General features: G+C 50.7%; 1 long non-coding RNA gene across 5 annotated transcripts in view; it reads left to right on the plus strand.

The window, feature by feature from the left end:
- Positions 1-16,961, plus strand: part of LOC134760967 (uncharacterized) — a 104,699-nt gene that overhangs the window by 59,916 nt on the left and 27,822 nt on the right. The window contains exon 1 of one of the 5 annotated variants that reach the window (XR_010139093.1): positions 2,748-2,808. The exons of 1 other annotated variant lie outside the window; for it this stretch is intronic. This is a non-coding gene — a long non-coding RNA (uncharacterized LOC134760967). Of the gene's footprint in view, positions 1-2,747; positions 3,100-16,961 lie in introns of those variants that run through there. 3 more of the 5 variants (XR_010139090.1, XR_010139094.1, XR_010139091.1) reach the window with 3 other exon arrangements.

Genomic DNA, 16,961 nt, shown 5'->3' on the forward strand with positions numbered 1-16,961 from the left:
CAGACTAGCAGGGCCAGTATGGTGAAACCCCATCTCTACTCACAATACACAAAATTAGCCGGGCGCGGTGCTGTACTGTCTGTAATCCCAGCTACTCGGGAGGCCGAGCTGAGGCAGGGGAATCGCTTGAACCTGGGAGGCGGAGGTTGCAGTGAGCCGAGATCGCGCCACTGCACCCCAGCCTGGGCGACAGAGCGAGACTCCGTCTCAGAAAAATGAGAATAAAAATGAAATGAAAGGAAATAATTAAAAAGTGAGTTTCCAGGAAAAAAGAAAAAAAACTTACGGTGACATACACATACACCTCTCGCCTTTCGAGGCATCAAACACGTTAGGAATGATGCGTAATTTCTTTTTTTAACTGAATTTTATTTTATTATCAGGATTTATTTTTCGAGAGGGAGTTTCGGAGGCCAGCCCTCCCTCCGTCCAGTTCCCTGGTTGCCCAGACAACCTCAGGAGACAGATCCTGGCTGGGCCAGATTGTTCTTCTTGGTCAGTGGTTTCCTGTCTTTCTTGGTGTCTTTAACCCTCGTGGACTCTTCTGCTCGGGTTTCACAGATGGCAGCTGCACTTTAGGCCTTGTTGTTGGTGGGGACTTTCCTGATTCTCCCCAGATGTAGTGAAAGCAGGTAGATTTGCCTTGCTTTGCCTTGCCTTGTCTTTTCTTTCTTTCTTTCTCTTTCTTCTTTTTTTTTTTTTTTTTTTTGAGACAGAGTTTCACTCTTGTTGCCCAGGCCAGAGGGCGATGGCACGATCTCGGCTCACTGCAACCTCCGACTCCCAGGTTCAAACGATTCTCCTGCCTTAGCCTCCCTAGTAGCTGGGATTACAAGTATGTGCCACCATGCCTGGCTAATTTTGTATTTTTTGTAGAGACGCGGTTTCGCCATGTTGGTCAGGATGGTCTCAGTCTCCCAACCTCAGGTGATCTGCCTACCTTGGCCTCCCAAAGTGCTGGGATGACAGGCGTGAGCCACCGCGCCCAGCCTCTCTCTCTTTCTTTCTTCTTTCTTTCTTCTTTCTTTCTTTCTTTCTTTCTTTCTTTCTTTCTTTCTTTCTTTCTTTCTTTCTTTCTTTCTTTCTTTCTTTCTTTCTCTTTCTTTCTTTCTTCTTTCTTTCTTTCTTTCTTTCTTTCTTTCTTTCTTTCTTTCTTTCTTTCTTTTTCTTCCTTCCTTCCTTCCTTCCTTCCTTCCTTCTCTTTCTTCTTTTGCTCTTTTTCTTTCTTTCTTTTTCTTTCTCTCTCTCTTTCTCTCTTTCTCTTTCGTCTTTTTGAGACAGAGTTTCCCTCTTGTTTCCCAGGCTGGAGTGCGATGGCACGATCTTGGCTCACCGCACCCTCCACCTCCCAGTTTCAAGCGATTCTCCTGCCTCAGCCTCCTGAGTAGCTGGGATTACAGGGATGCACCTCCACGTCTGGCTGATTTTTGTATCTTTAGTAGAGACGGGATTTCACCATGTTGTCCGGGCTGGTCTCCGACTCCCGACCTCAGGTGATGCGCCCGCCTCGGCCTCTCAAAGTGCTAGGATGACAGGCGTGAGCCACCGTGCCCTGTCTGTTTACTTAGTTGATTGTATGTTTTATTTCTTTCATTTCTATGTACTTACTTTTATTTAGAAATTTAAATATTTTTATACATTTATATATAACTATAAATGTTTACATTAAAATACAGGTAAGTATATTTACATATGACAAACATATTTGTTATATAGTATACTTCTATAAAATAAATGTGTACAAATACGCTTCTATATATTTATTAAACACAAATAAATATGTATTGCTACATAAAGGAACGATTGTAGATAAATACATTTGTGCTTATGTATAGAAAGTGTTGTATTTGTATTTATAAGTAAACGAGTATATTTATCTCCATTTTCTTTCTCTCCTTGATGTGTTTCTTCCTTCCTTTCTTCCTTTCTCTCCTTCTTTACGTTTTTCTTCCTCTCTTCTTTTCCTTCTTTCTCTCTTTCTGTTCTTTTCTCTTTCGTGCCTTATTTCTCTTTCATTCCCTGTCTTTCCTTTTTTCTTTCCTGTTTCTTTTTTCCTCTTTCCTTAATTTCTTTCCTCATTCTTTCTCTCTTTTTCGTGTTTCTTTCCTTTCCACCTGTCTTTTAAAAATGGAACGTTTAAAAAGTTTTCTTTCCGTATCTATGTTCTTTAAATGGTCTCTCTTTTCTCCATTTTCGTCCTCCCTCCCTCCCTCTCTCCCTCCCTGTTCCCTTCCCTCCCTCCTTACCTTTCACCATCTGTCTCTTTTCTCCATTCCCTCTCTCCCTCCCTCCCTCCGTCTTTCTCTCCCTCTGTCTGTCTCTGTGTGGATTCTGGAAGAGCCTACGCATTCTGCCTCTCCCTGTGTCCGCAGAGACTCGCGACCGAGTCCTTCCTTGTTTGTTCTTTCTCCTTCCCTCCGTTCCTCCGTGATGCATCTCCAAACACTCAGACGCCGCGGGTTGTCTTCTGACTCTCGCGGTCGATGCAGAGACACGTTTTGGGGAGCGTTTCTGTGGGGTTGGGGGAGAGGGGCTGCGTTTTCGGCCTGGGGAAGGGCTTCTCGACTCACGGTTTCGCTTTTGCGGTCCACTGGCCGCCCTGCCATCCCGATCGGTCTTGCTGACGTTCGCGACGGTTGTCGGCCTCCATCTGGCGGCCGCTTTTAGATCGTGCTCTTGGCTTCCGGAGCTTCGGTGGCAGCTGCCGAGGGAGGGGACCGTCCCCGCTGTGAGCTAGGCAGAGCTCCGGAAAGCCCGCTGTCGTCAGCTCGGCTGGCCCGGTGGCGCCAGAGCTGTGGCGTCTCACTTGTGAGTCAGAGTTCAAGCATGCAGGTTTATGTGGAGTAGAGGCTGTCGCTGAGCGTCTGGGCGAATAGGTCGTGGCGCTGCCTGGGCCGGTCGACCAGCGCGTTGCATCTCCCGAGGCCCGAGCCGCGACCCGCGGGGACCCACCGCGTGTGGCACGGGAGGCTGGGGATGCCTTTCCCAGCCCGGTAGCGGGCCTGCGCGCATTTTGGCTTTCTGAGGCGGCGACCGATTGGGTTTCCGAGTCCCCGTGGGGAGCCGGGGGACCGTCCTGCCCCCGTCCCACGGTTGCCGGTGAGCGGTCCCGGGGCCGGGCCGGGGTCTTTCTACTGTGATCTTTTTTAGCAAGTCTCCGTGCGGAGTCAGAGAGCTCTCCCTGAGCGCGCATGCGCCCCGAAAGATCACAGCTGGACGGCTTTCGGTCTCTCGTGTGTCCTGGTCATACGAGGGGCCGGGCGAAAATGCTTCCGTGTCTCGCTTCGGAGACAGGGGCTGGCCCCTGCGTACGGCATGGGCGGCCGGGAGGGCCTCTCTGGCCCGGCGCTGCTCCCGCGTGTGTCCTGGGGTCGGCCATAGGGCCCCGGGTGCTCCGTGTCTGGCTGCGATGATGGCGTTTTTGGGGGAAGATGTCCGTGTGTGAGTTTCTTGGGCCGTTGGCGTGGTCAGGGATTGGGCCTCCGGCCCCCCGTGGGGTATATCTTTCACTCGAAGGTGGCATTTTGGGCCAACGGCTTATTGCTGACACGCTGTTGTGTGGCGATCAGTGGCTGAAAAAGCTGGGCTTCCGTATGCGTGGGGGACGTTGGTTTGCTAGGGACCTGGTTAAAAAACGCTGCTTTTGTTTGAACCGCGTGTTGGGGCCCGTGGGTCTGCTGCTTTTTCCGGGCGTCCGAACCTTCCGGCTCCCGGTGCCGGCCCGGGTCCGGGTCTCTGACCCACCTGGGGGTTGAGGGGAAGGCGGTGAGGCCTACCTTGCTCTTGTGTACTCTCTGCTGGGCACCCGGGGTGGCCGTGACAACCCCACTTCGTTGGCGCCGTGCCGTGTGTATCAGGTGCTCTCGTCTCCACTGAGATGTCCACCATTGTTTCCCCGCAGCAGAAAATGGCTGAGGCTAATCGGGTCGCTGGTTGGCCGATCCTCGCTTCCGGGGGCTCTCCGAGATCGATGTGACATCATGCTCTCCCGAGCCGGGTCCGAGCTGCGACGGGCGAGGGGCGGACGTTCGTAGTGTATGAGACAGTTTTTCTCGCCCCACCCACGGGGGCCCCTTGTCTCTTTTCTCCCCGCCTGCTGGCGTGCGTTGGGAAGGCATGGAATGCGGAACCCAACCTGACCTCCCTGTCCCGCTTCTACTTTCTATCAGGCGCGGTGGGTCGGCGGGGTCCTCTGGTGCGGCAGGTACTCCTCCTTCTCGCCTCCCGTGGTTGACTTGTAGGCGGTCTCTCGCCGTGGTGGTGGGGGTGCTCTCTCGCCGGCCCATTGTGGTATCCTCTTGGGATTTCGCGTGAGCGTTGGTTTCGCCTGGGCCTTTTCGGTGTTCCTGGAGCGCTCCAGATTGTCCCTCAGGTCCGTGAGGCCAAGCGGTGGTGTGTCTTTCACACTCTGAGCGCCCCTTTCTTAGCTTGCTGCCATGGCGTCAGCGTGTGTGGGTCCTGGGAGAGCTTGCCGGTATGGGGTTCCAAGCGGTTGAGTGAGACGAGAAACGCGCCTCCCACGCGGGAAAAAGTGCCGCCTGCTCCGGCGAGCGCATGTCCCGTGTTTCCCTCTGGAAGGTGCGCGCCGGCCGTGTGAGAGATTGCGGTGGCCTGCGGCCGGTGATGCGTGTGCCGGCCGGCCACCGAGGGGTTACCATTCTGCTCCCGATCGGTCGTGTGTGGCTTTACTAGGAAGTGCTTCACTTAAGAAGCAAGGAGGTAGGTAGACAGGGGACCGTGGGGGTCCTTGTGGGCTTACCAGGCCCCCGCCCTGACCGTGAACGCTGTAGGTTGCCGCACACAGGTGTTTCCTCGTACCGCAGGCCCCTTTCCTTCCCCAGGCGTCCGTGAGCACTTCTGTGGGCCCGATGAAGGGCTCCTGGCGGGTTGGGAGTGTGACCCACTCTCGGTGAGAAAGCTTTCTCTAGTGATGTGAGAGGTTGTTCCTTTGGGATACCGGGTCCCCAACCTGCCGCTACTGTCTCTCTGCGTTATGGTAGTGCTGTTGTAGCCAGTCGCTTGCAGAGGATCCTCCTCCGCTACCACATCGACGGGCTTGGGGTAGAGCGGGTTCTGCCGGCCACCGCGGTGGTGGCCGAGCGTGGCTCGTTGCCTATTGTGGTCTGTGCCTACCCCTTCCGGGTCGGGTAGGATCCCGCCAGGCCGGGCCCGGCGTACTGTCGGGTTGGGACGCGGCTGCCGTGAGTGGTGGGTGTGCACGGCTTTCCGTACGGCGCGTGACCCGCCTCGGCCGTGAGTCGGCTCTACGCCCGCTCCCGTGCGGAGTTGGAAGCGGTGCTGACGACCGCATTTGCGTGGCACAGGGTTGGGCTGCATGACTCTGGGAAAGCGTCCCACGGTGGGGGTGCGCCGGTCTCTTGGAGCGGGACCGGGTCGGAGGATCGACGAGAATGACGAGCAATGGGGCCCTGGTGGTGGTGTGGCTGTGGTCGCTTTGGGGCCCTGGTGGTGGGACCTGGGGCTCCTGAGGTGGGTCTCAGCGGGTGCGGAGAGCTGTCCGGCATCCCAGGCGGGGCGCCATTGGACCAGCCTTGTGTTTGTGGCGGGGGGATCCCGTGGCCGTGTTTTTCTGGTGGCCTAGCTGTGCCTGAAGTTTTTCCTTGATCGTCTCTGGGGGCTCCTGTCCTAGTGGTTGCCGGCCTTTGCTTGTCTGTGCCGTCGATCGTCTCTCCTCCCTGAGCGGCTCGCCGGCTTTAGGTCGGTGGTGGCCCCGTCTGGGTCCTAACCTGGCAGCGCCTTGTGGGGCGCCACCGCCGTCAACCGGTTGGCTCGGTGTCCGCGTCCCCCAGTGCATGCCTTTGGGACCGTGTCGGTGGCCCCCCCGTGTGGGGCCCGTAGGGCGCGCGGAGAGGTTTTGGGGGTTGGCTTGCAGCGCGTGCGGGAGACGGGATTTTGGGATCCGTCCGCGACTGTGACAGCGGTTTGGGGAGCTGTGCGGCTCGCCGAAGGCCAAGTTGGTCGCTGCAGGTGCTGCGCGGGGGCCGCCTTCGCGCTCGGAGGCTGCCGGCGGTGAGGCCCACGTGTGTGCACTGGTGGGTCGGCTGCGCTCGAGGGGTCCCGCGGTGTCCCCTTCCCCCCTGGCCGCTTTTGTCACGCATTCCCTTCGTTTCGGCCTCGCTTTGGGGGTGTCTCGTCTTCCCGTACGCGCTTTCGAATCGGGTTGGTGTGCCTCCGGGTGTGCCTCGCTTCCTGGGCCTGCTGCGGCCCTTCCCCAAGGCGCCAGTCCCGGGCGTGGGCGCCGGGGAGAGCCTGTCCTCCCCGCGTTGCGTTGCCTTGTTCGGCGCGCGCGTACGCCTGAGCGTGGCCCGGTAGTCCCTCCCGAACAGGCGTTGGTGTGATGTGTGGCGTGGGTCGACCTGCACCTCGCCGTCCCTCGCCCCTTTCCCCGGGTCGGGGGGTGGGGCCCAGTCTGGGGCCTCGGCCCTAGTCGGGGTCTCTCTTCCCGGGAGGCGGCGGGCACGTCCGCCGGCTACGGGCTCCCTCCCTTGGCCGTCGTGTGGCATGTGCCACCCCTGCACCCGTGCCCGCCAGTGGGGCTCGGAGCCAGGCTTCAGCCAGGCCCGGGCTCTCAACCGGTGCGCGGGAGCTGCGGCCGCGTGGCGCGACTGTCCTTGGGCCGGGCATGGCGGTCCGCCTCCCGCTCGCCGCCCCGGGGGGCAGGTGGAGCGCTGTCCACGCCGCGCGTGCGTGGCCACCGGTCCCTCGCAGCTGCCGGGCACGGGTCGGGTAGTACTCCCCTCGTGTGAAGGGTCCGTGGGTGTGTGTGGTGTGAGCCCGTTGGGGGGCGGCTGTCGTGTCGCGTGTGGTTAGGTGGGGCGACTGGTTCGCCAAACCCCACCCTGCCCAACCGTGTTGCCCCGCACCCGCTTGCTCCATCCTTCCCATGACCCCCGGCCCCACGCCCGGCTGCAGACCGTCCACCCTCTTTTCCGGGGTGCTGGGCCCATTCTCCTAAGGCCTTGGCCTCGTCGTCGGGTCCTCGCCGGACTCTACCGTACCTGGTTGATCTTGCCGGTAGCATATGCTTGTTGCAAACATTAAGCCATGCGTGTCTAAGTACACATGGCCGGTACAGATAAACTGTGAATGGCTCATTAAAACAGTTATGGTTCCTTTGGTCGGTGGCTCCTACTTGGACCTGACGTAATTCTACAGCTAATATATGCTGATGGGCACTGACCCCCTTTGTTGGGGGGGGTGCATGCATTTATCAGATCAAAAGCAACCCGGTTAGCCCCTCTCGGGCGCCGTCGGCTTTGGTGACTGTAGATAACCTCGAGCAGATCGCACGCCCTTTGGGGTTGTGAAGATCCATTTGAACGGCCGCCTTATCAGCTTTTGATGGTAGTCGCCATGCCTATCATGGTGACCGTGGGTGATGGGGAATCAGGGTTTGATTCTGCAGAGGGAGCCTGAGAAATTGCTAACACATCCAAGAATGGCAGCAGGTGTGCAAATTACCCACTCCCGCCCCAGGGAGGTAGTGATAAAAAATATTACAGGACTCTTGTGAGACCATGTAATTGGAATGAGTCCACTTCAAATCCTTTAACGAGAATCCCTTGGAGGGCAAGTCCGGTTGGTGCCAGCAGCTGTGGTAATTCCAGCTCCAATAGCGTGTATTAAAGTTGCTGCACTTAAAAAGCTCCTAGTTGGATCTTGGGAGTGGGTGGTCTGCCCTGAGGTGACTAGTCATTGCCTGTCCCCGCCCCTTGCCTTGTTGTGACCAATTGTTGCTCTTACCTGAGTGTCCTGTGGAGCCTGAAGTGTTTACTGTGAGAAAATTAGAGTGTTCAAAGCAGGCCTTGGGCCTCCTGGATACTTCAGCTAGGAATAATGGAATTAGGACCATGGTTCTATTTTGTTGGTTTTTGAAACTGAGGCCATGATTAAGAGGGAGGGCTGGGTGCATTGCACTGCTAGAGGTGAAATTCTTGAAGGGGCACAAGACATACCAGAGCGTGCCAAGAACGTTTTCATTAATCAAGAACGAAAGTTGGAAGTTTGAAAGATGATCAGGTACTGTCATAGTTCCGAACATAAATGATGCCAGCTGGCAATGTGGGGGTGTTCCCATGACCCGCCAGGCAGCTTCTGAGAAACCAAAGTCTTTGGGTTCCAGGGGGAGTATGGTTGCAAAGCTGAAACTTGAACTGATGGAAGGGCACCACCAGGAGTGGAGCCTGTGGCTTAATTTGGTTCAACACGGGAAACCTCACCTGGCCCAGACATGGAGAGGATTGACTGATAGCTTTCGCAATTCCGTGGGTGGTGGTGCATGGCTGTTCTTGGTGGAGTGATTTGTCTAATTCCAATAATAAACGAGACTCTGGCCTGCTAACTAGTTACGTGACCCCTGAGTGGTAGGTGTCCTCCAACTTAGAGGTACAAGTGGTGTTCAGCCACCTGAGATTGAGCAATAACAGGTCTGTGATGCCCTTAGATGTCTGGGGCTGCACGTGTGCTACACTGACTGGCTCAGTGTGTGCCTACCTTATGCTTGCAAGCATAGGTAACCCATTTAACCTCATTTGTGATGGGATCAGGGATTGCTATTATTCCCCATGAATGAGGAATTGCCAGTAAGTGTGGGTCATAAGCTTGCGTTAAGTCCCTGCCCTTTGTATGCACCGCCCGGTGCTACTACAGATTGGATGGTGTAGTGAGGCCCTTGGATTGGCCCTCCTGGGGTCAGGTCAGCCCACGGCCCTGGCAGAGCCCTGAGAAGACGGTTGAACTTTCATTAACGGAGTGAAGAGCCAGGCTGTGGTGGTGCCGTGGTGTCCTGCCTTGTTGGCCAAATGTGTTCCCTATGTGGTGTGTGTGTGGACGGGGCCTGTGCCTTGTGTGCGCTTGTCAACCAGCCGTGAGAGCCAGAGAACGTTGAGAGGGAGAGGAGAGAGATTGTGTGTGCTTGTTGTGGTGTGGGCTGGATGGCTGGCTGGGCTGGTGGGGAGTGGTCCCTGGGTGCAGCCCTGATGTGTGTCAGTGGGTGTGGGGGTGGTTCTTGGTGGTGTCATGGTGGTGTTGGGGGTCTTGGTGCACCTCCCTGCTGGTCCTATTGTCTGGCCCCGCTCTGCTGGCTCCTGTTGGGGCCGGCCAGGTTCCCGTTGCTGCAGCCGTCGCCTCTGCTGTGCCATGCCACTGGGCCTGGCCCACTCGCTCTCACTGGCCTTCCTGCTAGGGCATCTTGAGGGTTGGGGGCTGGATGCTGTTCCCCCCTCCTTGTCCATCCCTGGCTGTTCAGGTACCTAGTGCATTCTGGCATGGAGGTTTAAAGACCCTTTGGGGGATTTGCCTGTACACCCATGGGTTGGGGGTGGTGGGCCCATGGGGCCCGGCCCCTCCCCCACCTCCACTGTGGACTCCGCCGACGCTGCAGTCGTGGTGGATGTTGGGTGGGGGCTTTACCCGGTGGCTGTTGTGCCGTTGTATGCTTGCCATGGGGGTGGGAACTTGTGGGGTGGTGTCTGTGCTTGCTCCCGTGTGGGCGGTGCGTGCCTCCCTGTGGTGTGAAACCTGTCCACTCTCTGGAGTCTGGTCACGTTTGGTGTCTGGCTGGCTGGCCTGAGGCAAACCCCTCCGGGGGGACGTGCAGCACCAGGAGGGCTTCTCAGTGGTGGGCGCACCCTTGCCCAATTGAGGTTGTATGACTGTTAGTGGTGGATCACTTGGCTCGTGCATCGATGAATGCAGGTAGCTGCTAGAATTAATGTGAATTGCAGGACACGTTGATCCATCGACCCTTGAACGCAGCTAGCTGCAAGAATTGATGTGAATTGTAGGACACATTGAGCATTACGCAGTTGCGGCACCGGGTTCCTACCAGGGCTGTGCCTAAGCGTTGCTTGCCGATGAATCGCCGCTGGGGGTGTCTCTGGGGTCCTTGGGGTGTGTGGCCATCCCCCGAAGTGCAGATGCGGTGTTGTGTACCCCTTTCCCGCTGTGCGTGTCCCTTCCCCTTCCTACTGTGGGCGCTGTGTGGTCACGCGTCGGGTGGTGGGGGGAGGGGGGTGCCCCAGCCGGGAGATGGAGAGAAGAGGGGAGACAGCTGGCTGGGGCCGAGTTCCCGTGGCTGCCACCGCGGTCCAGGTTCCTCCCTTGGGGGCCCCCTTGGGCTGCACGCGGCTTGGGGTTCGGGGTTTGCTGGCCCCAGCGGGGTGGAAGGTCCCGTGCTGCTGTTCGTCAATGGACGTCTTTGGCGTTGGGGGCTGTTGCGTGTGGGGGGAGGAAGGCGGGTCCGGTGGGGGGGGAGCTTGTCCTGGTCGCTGTGGTTTGCCGCTCGCCCTTGGTGGTGGCCTGGCGTCCGGCTGACCGCCGCTCCCGCTCCCCTCCCCGCCGCCCCTCCTTCCAGGATTGTCCTCGCCCGCCCGCCCGGCTCGCTTTGCGGCGCGTCTGTGGCGAGAACCACGCCCTGCGACCCGCCCAGCTGCCCTTGTGGCTGCGGTCCCGGGGTTCGCGTGCCGCTGTCGGTGATCCACAGGACGACCCGGTGTCGCCCACTGTCGCGCGCCCGCCTCTGGTTGGCGGCCGTGGCGCAGTGCCAGGGCCCCGTCCCGCAGTGCCAGGGCCCCGTCCCGAGCTTCCGTGTCGGGGTGGGGTGATGCCGCCGCCGTGTCTTTGGATCTGTCCCCCCACCTCCGAGGCATGGGGATGGGTCGGGGTGTGCGGTGTGTGTCCCGCCCCTTGCCTGTTCTCCTCTCCCGTCGTCTTGCTGTGGCAGCGTGGCGGGGGTGCCCTCGGCCGCGGGTCTCTGTCTCTCTCTTCTCCCCTAACTGGGCCTGTCTCCTAACGGAGTGTCTGGTAGGCTGGCGCGTTCTGTCCGTCTGCCCCGCCTGTTTGCCCTGTTCCCCTCCCAGACGTGACCTCAGATCAAACGTGGCGACCCGTTGAATTTTAAGCATGTTTGTCAGTGGAGGAAAAGAAACTAACCAGGATTCCATGAGTAGCGACTGAGGGATGACACACTAAACCCCATACCAGGGTATAGCTAGACCTGACCCAACCCAGTATCAGGAATGAATGAGTGAATCCTGAAAGATCTACAGCCCTGGACAATGAAGTTAACATAATGACAAGTGCTGGATGTTCCCTGGGGGTTGCTGAAGAGAGGACAACTGAGGAGGCTGAACAAATCCTCCTGCAGATAGAAACCATTTACTCCAAATAATTTGTTTCTTGGCTGTGCTTGTGTTGTGCATTGCATATCACTTAGGGTATTCTCATGCTCACTGTGCAAAATGCACCTACTAAACTTTTGAGCTCATATCTGAGACCAGCCTTTTTTTTTTTTTTAAATCATCGCCTGGGCAGACTTCCTTTACAGCCAAATAATATGTCTGCTTGGCTAGAAGGGATAGATTTTTCCCCCATGGTGCCCCTCAATAATGGCACACATTGGACTAAGGTGCCAAATAATACTACATCACTCCACTATCCTTCCACTGTGGGTATACTATAAAGGCTCTAACAGTGTGTACCTGCCCGAAAACAAATGCAGCTTCATGATGGCAGAGGAAATGCCTTAACATTCTTGGCTGCAGGAAGCCTCAATCCAGGCAATGCAATCAATGCCACTTTCTGAAACATTCCTTCCTGTGCTAGATAACAAAGCCAGGAAAGTAATGATTCCACTTTAGCTGGAGGTCTGTCACAGGAAACAAGCCCATAGCCTCTGGTTAGGCAATTATAGCATCTTAGACTTCAGCCCCTAGTCTCTTGCAGGGCAGTCTAACTAATGTCTTCTTCCATCATAGCAACAAACAGTTTTATAGCCATGGCTCTTTCCCCTATGATTTGGGCCAGTGGGGAGGGTGGAATATTCCAGATGCCAAGTAAAGTCCATGGACCCCAAGTCACCTGGTGCCTGGTACGTCTTAGCCTCCCTTAACACTTGGCATGGTTCATATAATTCCAGTTGTGGCTGGGTGCAGTGGCTCATGCCTGTAATCCCAGCACTTTGGGAGGCTGTGAGGAGGTAGATCATGAGGTCAGGAGATCGAGACCACCCTGGTCAGGAGATCGAGACCACCCTGGCTAACATGGTTAACAGTGAAATCCTGTCTCTACTAACATTACAAAAATTAGCCAGGTGTGTTGGTGAGGTGCCTGAAATCACAGATACTTGGGAGGCTGAGGCAGGAGAGAATTGCTTGATCCTAGGTAAAAGTGAGCTTGAAATTGCACTGCTGCACTTCAGCATGGATATAAAAAGAGCAAAAACGCATCTCAAAAAATGAAATTTTGCAGAAATTTTATGAGATCTCATTTTTCTCATACTAGGGAAAATGTAAATCAAAATTGCAATGAGGTTATCTGAGGCCAATAATTGTGTTTACTAAAAACCCAAGAAACAATAGATGGTGGGTAAAGCAGTGCAGTTAGTAGGAGTGCTTTTACAGTATAAATCAGTTACAGACATTGGGAAAAGTATGTGATAATTCACCAAATATCCAGGGAGATACTACTGGACTCAGCAATTTCATTACTTTGGTATGTAGCACCCACAAAAGAAGTCATTGTATTTTAAGACTAACCTGATGTGTACGGTTATTGCTTTACCATTGCAAAAACTTGGAATTTACTCAAATGCCATTGATTGAATGGTGAATAAAGAAAGTGTGGTGGTGATACATGTACATCATAAAATAATATGCAGCCATAAAAAGAAAGGAGAACATGTCCTTTGCAGGGAGATGAATGAAGCTGGAAGCCAGTAGAGTAACAGAAACAAAGACTGCATTTTCACCTTTATATGAGGTCTGAAGTTTGAAGACAGAGACAGGGAGGGAATTCCACACAGTGGGTATGTTATGGGGCAGGAAGAAAAGAGCTTTTAGGATAATAGTTAATTAATGGAGGGCTGAAGGGCTGAATACTAGCTGTGAATAATACCTAAATGACTGTTGATAGGTGTAGGAACAATGAAACATGTTTAGGTGTGAAATAAACCAGCATGTCCTGTATGTATGTACCTTGGAACAATAATAAAATTTAAAAAGCAAAATAAAATAAGTTAACGAAAAATAAAAGGTTTTCTTTTTGTACAGGTGATGTCAGAGTCACTTTGAAATGTGTGTCACATTATTTAAGACATTTTGTTATTAAGTGTATGCATTAAAAAGATCTTCAAAATCCACTTCAAAATCCAAACATTGAAGTTGCTTAATGTTATTTTAAATTCTACGAGGTGTATGGCTTTAAAAGTGATGTGAGAAGAGAACCTTGGTTGCACTTTATTACTTCTAAATGTTCACATCAGTCTAACAAAGTGACCATCAATGTTCAATATATGTAGAACTCCAAAATCAGGGATGGAATTAAGTTAACAAATAACATAAAATTTAGTTTATTTCAAGAGAAAACAGAGTTAAGAAATAGGATTAATAACATCATTCCTTTTTAATTTGGTAAACGTTAAATTTTTTTTTGGTTTATTTTTTTCTCAGAGTATATTTTCCGGCACATTGCTGTGGTTTCCAGCTGAGCTCACTGCTTTCACTGCTTAAGAGGACATCTTTGTCTTGGGGCATATGCGGACAGCAGAGTTTCTACTTGAAAACAACTTTCTTGTTAATTTATATGACAATTGCATTGACAATCATATATATGAATGAATATATACATATACATACACATATGTATCGGTGTGTACACATACATAATATGTATCTGTATATATATATAATTTTTTTTTTTTTTTTTTGAGATGGAGTTTGACTCTTGCCCAGGCTGGAGTGCAGCTGCGCGATCTCGGCTCACTGCAAACTCTGCCTCCCGGGTTCACACCATTTCCTGCCTCAGCTTCCCCAGTAGCTGGGATTACAGGTGCCCGTCACGACGCCCGGCTAATTTTTTGTATTTTCAGTAGAGACGGGATTTCACCGTGTTAGCCAGGATGGTCTCCATCTCCTGACCTTGTGATTCCCATGCCTCGGCCACCCAAAGTGCTGGGATTACAGGCATGAACCACAGAGCCCGACCGTAAATAATATGTGCTTAAGAAAATTTTTCTTAAACATTCCTGTTGTTAAACTAGCCAATGTTTTCTTGTGTTTAACATACATTTAAAAATGTACAAGAAGAGGGCTGGTGGCGGTGGCTCACACCTGTAATCCCAGCACATTGGGAGGCCGAAGCAGGTGGATCACGAGGTGAGGAGAGTGAGACTGGCTAACACGGTGAAACGCCGTCTCTAACAATACACATAATCAGCCAGGAATGGTGGCGTGGGCCAACTGCTAGGGAGACTGAAAAAGAATAGCGTGAACCCGGGAGGCAGAGCTTGCAGTGAGCCGAGATCATGCCACTGCACTCCAGCGTGGGGTAAACAGAGTAAGATTCCATCTCAAAAAACTATATATATACACACACACATACACACACATATATGAATGAAGATATACTAACAGTTACTGACTTGCCAGCGATATTTCTGAGGCACAGATTATTTCTGTATATGTAGTTCTCCACTTCTTTAAAGAAGTATGCAATGTAAAATATTTTATACTTACCATCAATATATGAAGATCCATTTGTTTTGTAGCTACAAGTTGCAGTTCAATGTGCTTCTGCATATGCAGTCCACAAGTAAGGTGGATTGATGTGTAAGTTGTATTCAGTTTTACACAGAGAAGTGCGTTTACAGTTCTTACAGTGATTTTTAAATATACTTACAGTGATTTTTTAAATATACCATCTCAATGACTTCATCTCACAATAAAACTGTGAATATAGACAAAGCAGTTTTCACCATTTGCTGAAGAAAGCAGAAATGTATGTGAAGATTATAGTTTTCATGAGTCAGAACAATAATTTTAAGTGAACAATAATTTTAAGTGAAGTGCTCAATTAAAATAGAAAATGCTAATGTTTTATTTGTATAAAGTTCTGGTGAAAGTGTTTTGATACACTTACAGTGCACAAGTTTTTTAGTAAGTAAAATAATGATTAAAGCTAAGTCTGCATTTAACACATAATTTAATATTATACCATCTAATTCTAAGATGTTACAGAAGCAATGTCATTAAAAATGTTTACTTAACAAGTCTGTAGTAAAGGGCCTGTATAGTGGCTCCTGTTGCTGATGTAAAAGTTCAAAGTACGCTTTCAAAATTGCTGTCTTAGCTTGATAGAATGAATTTTCCCAGCCTGATTAAAAGAACAATGGGGACAGAATCATTATTTTTGTACCAGCAGCATTTTTTTCTTATCTCACCTTGTGAATCAGTGTGTAGGAATATGTGTCCCCTGTTGGGCCCTACCCACTGAAAGGATTTGTGCGATTCAACCTGTCACATTAATTCTGTGAACTAGCAACTATACATTTTCACCCTTATCACAAACAGTATTTCTGTAATTGAAAACACAGGTTGATACAATTATTGTTCAAAGACAAGAAACGATATGAGGTAAATATTGATTATTTTTAAAATATGATACTGTTGTTCTTCCTGAGATTACCGTGTTTTCATGAGATTTTGTCAGAACTGCATTTTGATATGGCTAGAATGTCTGCAATACCATCACTGGCATGTTTGTCATTCTCATTGTCTAACAACTTGACAATATAGTTGATAATATTTATCACCTTTTTTGTTTGTTTTCAAAGCACAGTTAATATAATCAAAGCACAGTTAATATAACCATGGATGTATGTGTGACATGGTAAATGCAATTTAGTATGTGAAGAATTAGGAATCTTTATTTTTTTTAATAATCATACTCATCTTTTTTTAAGTATGCTATTTATTTTTTTTAACTTTTTCTTATCTGTGTTAAATAAATTGTACTTACTTTTGGGATTCTGTGCATATTTTTCTAAAATTAGGGTTTTCTGCTGCAGAAAAAAATTTGTTTTTCTAATAATGCTACGTAGACCTGTTAGCAACAATATAACAATTACAATTAGTCTGCCAAAGTATTAAGAGCATGTGGTTAAAAATAAAAAATATCTGTTGAAAATAAAGCAGCATGCCAGGTGCAGTGGCTCTCCCTGTAATCCCAGCACTTTGGGAGGCCAAGGCGGGCGGATCACGAGGTCAGGAGATTGAGACCATCCTAGCTGACAGGGTGAAACTCAATCTGTACTAAGAAACAACAACAACAAAAAATTAGCTGGGTGTGGTGATGGGCACCTGTAGTTCTAGCTATTCAGGAGGCTGAAGAGAATGGTGTGAACCTGGGAGGCGGAGCTTGCATTGCACTGCACTGCGGCCTGGGCAGTAAAGTGAGACTTTGTCTCAAAAAAAAATAAATAAATAAAATAAATACATAAAAATAAAGCAGCAAAAAAGTTAGGTTTTAGTGGCAGATCACATTTTTAAGATATCGATATTAGATAGGTGAATATAGAAAACTTGAATTTTGGAAATGTTTATACTCAAGTTGTTTACCATTCATTTATATTTTTCCATAGATATTGATGGATTAAATAGAGAAATTAGAATAATTAAGCTGTAGTAAATGATTACATTTCTTTCCCTCAGTGGTTAGAAATATTTTGCCTTTCAAACAACATCTCAGTGCTTATCATTTATGAAGACTATAAAAAACACTGCCTTTCTAGATTGAATAGATTACACCATGCAGGAATTACAAGCTGGAAGGCATTTGTTTTACTAGAATCTCCATATGGGATGTTTGTTAATACTTGGTTGACAGAAATTATTGGACAAAAAAGTAGAATGTAAGTCCTGATACTGAAGCCCCTTTCACCCCTCTGGTTCTGAATTTAAAATAGAGATTGCTAATTATACTGACAAGAAGTGAATGAGGCAGATAGATAAAATTCAAATTAAGTCCTCTACCTTTGTGCTTGGTTGGTTGCTCTTGCTTTATGTTGTCTCAGCACTTTACTGTGGCATGGATGTTCTGCCTAGTTGCTTTTTCTATGGGATGAACTTCCTCAGGCTATGAACTGGATATTGTTTATTTCCATA

This window comes from Pongo abelii, chromosome Y (assembly GCF_028885655.2).
Source record: "Pongo abelii isolate AG06213 chromosome Y, NHGRI_mPonAbe1-v2.0_pri, whole genome shotgun sequence".
Lineage (NCBI taxonomy): Eukaryota > Metazoa > Chordata > Mammalia > Primates > Hominidae > Pongo > Pongo abelii.